Below are 7770 nucleotides of genomic sequence, written 5' to 3'. Positions count from 1 at the left end.
TACAGATCTTCTCTAGATCTTTCAGGTTTGGAGTTTCAGCTCCCTCCAAAGATTTTCTATTGAGTTCAGGTCTGGAGACTGGCCAGGGCACTCCAGGACCTTGAAATGCTTCTTACGGAGCCCCTCCTTAGTTGCCCTGGCTGTGTGTTTGGGGTCATTGTCATGCTGGAAGACCCAGCCATGACCCATCTTCAATGCTCTTACTGAGGGAAGGAGGTTGTTTGCCAAAATCTCTCAATATATGACCCCATCCATCCTCCCTTCAGTACGGTGCAGTCGTCCTGTCCTTTTTGCAGAAGAGCACCCCAGAGTATGATGTTTCCACCCCCATGCTTCATGGTTGGGATGGTTTTCTTGGGGTTGTTCTCATCCTCTAAACATGGTAAGTGGAGTTGATTCCAAAAAGCTCTGTTCTGGTCTCATCTGACCACATGACCTTCTCCCATGCCTCCTCTGGATCATCCAGATGGTCACTGGTGAACTTCAAACAAGCCTGGGCATGTGCTGGCTTGAGCAGGGGGACCTTGCTGCCCTGCAGGATTTTAAACCATGACAGTATCATGTGTTACTAATGTAATCTTTGTGACTGTGGTCCCAGCTCTCTTCAGATTATTGACCAGGTCCTCCTGTGTAGTTCTGAGCTTTCTCAGAATCATCCTTATCCCACAAAGTGAGATCTTGCATGGAATCCCAGACCGAGTGAGATTGACAGTTATCTTGTTTCTTCCACTTTCTAATAAATATTCATAATAGTTGTCTTCTACCAAGCTGCTTGCCTGTTGTCCTGTAGTCCATCCCAGCCTTGTGCAGGTCTACAGTTTTGTCCCTGGTGTCGTTAGACAGCTCTTTGGTCTTGTCTATGGTGGACAGCTTGGAGTGTGATTGATTGAGTGTGTGAACAGGTGTCTTTTATACAGGTAACAAGTTGAAACAGGTGCAATTAATACAGGTAAAGAGTACAGAGTAAGAGGGCTTCTTAAAGAAAAATTATCAGGTCTGTGTGAGCCAGAATTCTTGCTGGTTGGTAGGTGTTCAAATACTTATTGCAGCAGTAACATACAAATAAATTATTAAAAAAAAAAAAGTCATACATTGGGATTTCCAGATTTTTTTATTTATTTTTTTTAGATTATGTCTCACAGTGGACATGCACCTAAGATGAAAATTTCAGACCCCTGCATGATTTCTAAGTGGGAGAACTTGCAAAATCGCAGGGTGTTTAAACACTTATTTTCCTCACTATATATATATATATATATATATATATATATATTAGTGTACTTCTCCATAGGACAAGTAACCCTGACAGTTTACTTGTCCTATAGGAAAAGCTGGTTGTCCGGACAAGGCGCAAGCCAAAGGTGTCACCTAGGGGTGTCCGGGCGCATGCTACTGTGGAAGTACTGAAATTGCACTTTTTCATAAACTGCTTCTCTCCTGTGTGGGAGATAAAATTCAAATTTCAGTGGTTTTAGATGCATTGAAAGCAAGAATAATAGAAAAAAAAATTACATTTATGTTGTAATATCAAAGTTCTTTTTTGTATTATTCTATCTGTTAAGAAAATAACATTGAAAAGTTTAAAAACACAATATTTGATGGACATAGCACGTGCTCTCTTCTTTAAAAATGACACACTGTACCTTTAGTCCAGTAAGAGTCCAGGCAGAGTTTGTCTGTCATGTTGACAGAAACGTTAATGTCCATGGTAGAGTAAGGATCAGTGTTCACTTTGGTCCTGAGATGGTCGTGGCTCTGATTGTCAGATTTATTTGGACAGCAAGACATAACTCACATACTCAGTGATTTCAGCAAAGGTCTTGGGATGAAACTATTGTGCGGATCAGTATTTAACAAAACTACATATTTTATCTATCATTTGATAAAACATTTCAGTCACTTCTGTTCCCTGGTATAATATTCACCCAATGGCATTTCATGGAGAAAAACTTGGGATTTTGCCCAAACAACAATGAGATGGTGCTCTTTTAAAATTTAACTTCATTACCAAGTTGTGGTTGAGGGGGAGGTTTCTACAGCAGACATATGTTAGCAAGATGAAAACCACACCCAAGTGCAGCCTATCATATTGATGATATAATTGTTGTGCAACCAGGCAAGACAAAACACAAACAGGAAGCCCTCACAGAGGTTAGTACATCACAGTCTTATAATTTAATCTTTAATGAGCTTGTATTTACAAAGCTAATGTATTCATAAGGATCTATTCAATTTGTCTGTATTTGCAGTTTCTTAAATTTATGTTATACTTTATTGGCTTTTTATCGACTTTTTCATTCTCTGAAATATCCAAATATTTCTTTGTCTCATATAAAGTACTTTGCATCACCACTGGCATCAGACTGCTGGGAAGAAAAAAACAAAAAAAACATTGGGACACCACAGGGACTGCTGTTTCAGTCTGTCATTGAAAGTGAATCAGAAACATTTTATTGCCATATGAGTGAACAAGTTCACAACATTAGGAAATTGCTGTGGTACGTGGTGCTAACATAAAAGACAATTCTGTGCAAAAAAAAAATATATAAAATAGAGCAGTTAAATAATATATAATCAAAACTTTACACTATAACAATGTTACAAAATGTACAGAATATATAATATATATGAGCTAAGATAAATATATACACAAGGTTGGGTAGGATTACTATATATATATATATATCCATGTGTGATCCATGCAAACAGAGTACATAACACAGGGTTGTTAGTGGTAATGGCAACAATCTAAAGTTCTAAAAGTTCTTGTTGACGAGGCCAACGGCAGAGGGGAAAAAAACTGTTCTTATGGCAGGAGGTTCTGGTCCAAAGGGACCGCAGCCTCCTATCCAGGGTGAGAAGGATTAGCTTTGATCCGACCTGAACGCCCCAGTGTCCTGGAGATGTACAGGTCCTGAAGCGATGGAAGGTTGGAGCCAGTGAAGTGAAGGGCTGTGCAGGATATATATAAATTATATATATATAAATTAATTATTTAAAATCATACAATGTGATTTTTTTTTTTTTAAACTGATTCTGTCTCTCACAGTTGAAGTGTACCTGTGATAAAAGTTACAGACCTCTCCATTCTTTGTAGGTGGTAAGACTTGCAAAATCGACAGCACCATATACGAGGGCTGTCCATAAAGTATAGGTCCTTTTTATTTTTTTCAAAAACTATATGGATTTCATTCATATGTTTTTACGTCAGTCATGCTTGAACCCTCGTGCGCATGCGGGAGTTTTTCCATGCCTGTCGGTGACGTCATTCGCCTGTGAGCACTCCTTGTGGGAGGAGTCGTCCAGCCCCTCGTCGGAATTCCTTTGTCTGAGAAGTTGCTGAGAGACTGGCGCTTTGTTTGATCAAATTTTTTTCTAAACCTGTGAGACACATCGAAGTGGACAAAAAAAAAAGTCATACATTGGGATTTCCAGATTTTTTTATTTTTTTTAGATTATGTCTCACAGTGGACATGCACCTAAGATGAAAATTTCAGACCCCTGCATGATTTCTAAGTGGGAGAACTTGCAAAATCGCAGGGTGTTTAAACACTTATTTTCCTCACTATATATATATATATATATATATATTAGTGTACTTCTCCATAGGACAAGTAACCCTGACAGTTTACTTGTCCTATAGGAAAAGCTGGTTGTCCGGACAAGGCGCAAGCCAAAGGTGTCACCTAGGGGTGTCCGGGCGCATGCTACTGTGGAAGTACTGAAATTGCACTTTTTCATAAACTGCTTCTCTCCTGTGTGGGAGATAAAATTCAAATTTCAGTGGTTTTAGATGCATTGAAAGCAAGAATAATAGAAAAAAAAAATTACATTTATGTTGTAATATCAAAGTTCTTTTTTGTATTATTCTATCTGTTAAGAAAATAACATTGAAAAGTTTAAAAACACAATATTTGATGGACATAGCACGTGCTCTCTTCTTTAAAAATGTCACACTGTACCTTTAGTCCAGTAAGAGTCCAGGCAGAGTTTGTCTGTCATGTTGACAGAAACGTTAATGTCCATGGTAGAGTAAGGATCAGTGTTCACTTTGGTCCTGAGATGGTCGTGGCTCTGATTGTCAGATTTATTTGGACAGCAAGACATAACTCACATACTCAGTGATTTCAGCAAAGGTCTTGGGATGAAACTATTGTGCGGATCAGTATTTAACAAAACTACATATTTTATCTATCATTTGATAAAACATTTCAGTCACTTCTGTTCCCTGGTATAATATTCACCCAATGGCATTTCATGGAGAAAAACTTGGGATTTTGCCCAAACAACAATGAGATGGTGCTCTTTTAAAATTTAACTTCATTACCAAGTTGTGGTTGAGGGGGAGGTTTCTACAGCAGACATATGTTAGCAAGATGAAAACCACACCCAAGTGCAGCCTATCATATTGATGATATAATTGTTGTGCAACCAGGCAAGACAAAACACAAACAGGAAGCCCTCACAGAGGTTAGTACATCACAGTCTTATAATTTAATCTTTAATGAGCTTGTATTTACAAAGCTAATGTATTCATAAGGATCTATTCAATTTGTCTGTATTTGCAGTTTCTTAAATTTATGTTGTACTTTATTGGCTTTTTATCGACTTTTTCATTCTCTGAAATATCCAAATATTTCTTTGTCTCATATAAAGTACTTTGCATCACCACTGGCATCAGACTGCTGGGAAGAAAAAAAACAAAAAAAACATTGGGACACCACAGGGACTGCTGTTTCAGTCTGTCATTGAAAGTGAATCAGAAACATTTTATTGCCATATGAGTGAACAAGTTCACAACATTAGGAAATTGCTGTGGTACGTGGTGCTAACATAAAAGACAATTCTGTGCAAAAAAAAATAAATAAAATAGAGCAGTTAAATAATATATAATCAAAACTTTACACTATAACAATGTTACAAAATGTACAGAATATATAATATATATGAGCTAAGATAAATATATACACAAGGTTGGGTAGGATTACTATATATATATATATATATATATCCATGTGTGATCCATGCAAACAGAGTACATAACACAGGGTTGTTAGTGGTAATGGCAACAATCTAAAGTTCTAAAAGTTCTTGTTGACGAGGCCAACGGCAGAGGGGAAAAAAACTGTTCTTATGGCAGGAGGTTCTGGTCCAAAGGGACCGCAGCCTCCTATCCAGGGTGAGAAGGATTAGCTTTGATCCGACCTGAACGCCCCAGTGTCCTGGAGATGTACAGGTCCTGAAGCGATGGAAGGTTGGAGCCAGTGAAGTGAAGGGCTGTGCAGGATATATATAAATTATATATATTAAAATTAATTATTTAAAATCATACAATGTGATTTTTTTTTTTTAAACTGATTCTGTCTCTCACAGTTGAAGTGTACCTGTGATAAAAGTTACAGACCTCTCCATTCTTTGTAGGTGGTAAGACTTGCAAAATCGACAGCACCATATACGAGGGCTGTCCATAAAGTATATGTCCTTTTTATTTTTTTCAAAAACTATATGGATTTCATTCATATGTTTTTACGTCAGTCATGCTTGAACCCTCGTGCGCATGCGGGAGTTTTTCCATGCCTGTCGGTGACGTCATTCGCCTGTGAGCACTCCTTGTGGGAGGAGTCGTCCAGCCCCTCGTCGGAATTCCTTTGTCTGAGAAGTTGCTGAGAGACTGGCGCTTTGTTTGATCAAATTTTTTTCTAAACCTGTGAGACACATCGAAGTGGACAAAAAAAAAAGTCATACATTGGGATTTCCAGATTTTTTTATTTTTTTTAGATTATGTCTCACAGTGGACATGCACCTAAGATGAAAATTTCAGACCCCTGCATGATTTCTAAGTGGGAGAACTTGCAAAATCGCAGGGTGTTTAAACACTTATTTTCCTCACTATATATATATATATATATATATATATATATTAGTGTACTTCTCCATAGGACAAGTAACCCTGACAGTTTACTTGTCCTATAGGAAAAGCTGGTTGTCCGGACAAGGCGCAAGCCAAAGGTGTCACCTAGGGGTGTCCGGGCGCATGCTACTGTGGAAGTACTGAAATTGCACTTTTTCATAAACTGCTTCTCTCCTGTGTGGGAGATAAAATTCAAATTTCAGTGGTTTTAGATGCATTGAAAGCAAGAATAATAGAAAAAAAAAAATTACATTTATGTTGTAATATCAAAGTTCTTTTTTGTATTATTCTATCTGTTAAGAAAATAACATTGAAAAGTTTAAAAACACAATATTTGATGGACATAGCACGTGCTCTCTTCTTTAAAAATGACACACTGTACCTTTAGTCCAGTAAGAGTCCAGGCAGAGTTTGTCTGTCATGTTGACAGAAACGTTAATGTCCATGGTAGAGTAAGGATCAGTGTTCACTTTGGTCCTGAGATGGTCGTGGCTCTGATTGTCAGATTTATTTGGACAGCAAGACATAACTCACATACTCAGTGATTTCAGCAAAGGTCTTGGGATGAAACTATTGTGCGGATCAGTATTTAACAAAACTACATATTTTATCTATCATTTGATAAAACATTTCAGTCACTTCTGTTCCCTGGTATAATATTCACCCAATGGCATTTCATGGAGAAAAACTTGGGATTTTGCCCAAACAACAATGAGATGGTGCTCTTTTAAAATTTAACTTCATTACCAAGTTGTGGTTGAGGGGGAGGTTTCTACAGCAGACATATGTTAGCAAGATGAAAACCACACCCAAGTGCAGCCTATCATATTGATGATATAATTGTTGTGCAACCAGGCAAGACAAAACACAAACAGGAAGCCCTCACAGAGGTTAGTACATCACAGTCTTATAATTTAATCTTTAATGAGCTTGTATTTACAAAGCTAATGTATTCATAAGGATCTATTCAATTTGTCTGTATTTGCAGTTTCTTAAATTTATGTTGTACTTTATTGGCTTTTTATCGACTTTTTCATTCTCTGAAATATCCAAATATTTCTTTGTCTCATATAAAGTACTTTGCATCACCACTGGCATCAGACTGCTGGGAAGAAAAAAAACAAAAAAAACATTGGGACACCACAGGGACTGCTGTTTCAGTCTGTCATTGAAAGTGAATCAGAAACATTTTATTGCCATATGAGTGAACAAGTTCACAACATTAGGAAATTGCTGTGGTACGTGGTGCTAACATAAAAGACAATTCTGTGCAAAAAAAAAAATATAAAATAGAGCAGTTAAATAATATATAATCAAAACTTTACACTATAACAATGTTACAAAATGTACAGAATATATAATATATATGAGCTAAGATAAATATATACACAAGGTTGGGTAGGATTACTATATATATATATATATATATATATATATATATATATATATATATATATATATATCCATGTGTGATCCATGCAAACAGAGTACATAACACAGGGTTGTTAGTGGTAATGGCAACAATCTAAAGTTCTAAAAGTTCTTGTTGACGAGGCCAACGGCAGAGGGGAAAAAAACTGTTCTTATGGCAGGAGGTTCTGGTCCAAAGGGACCGCAGCCTCCTATCCAGGGTGAGAAGGATTAGCTTTGATCCGACCTGAACGCCCCAGTGTCCTGGAGATGTACAGGTCCTGAAGCGATGGAAGGTTGGAGCCAGTGAAGTGAAGGGCTGTGCAGGATATATATAAATTATATATATTAAAATTAATTATTTAAAATCATACAATGTGATTTTTTTTTTTTTAAACTGATTCTGTCTCTCACAGTTGAAGTGTACCTGTGATAAAAGTTACAGACCT

Source organism: Thalassophryne amazonica, chromosome 16, assembly GCF_902500255.1.
Source record: "Thalassophryne amazonica chromosome 16, fThaAma1.1, whole genome shotgun sequence".
NCBI lineage: Eukaryota > Metazoa > Chordata > Actinopteri > Batrachoidiformes > Batrachoididae > Thalassophryne > Thalassophryne amazonica.
The sequence above is the reverse complement of the archived record's forward strand: the minus strand, read 5'-3'. Positions refer to the sequence as shown.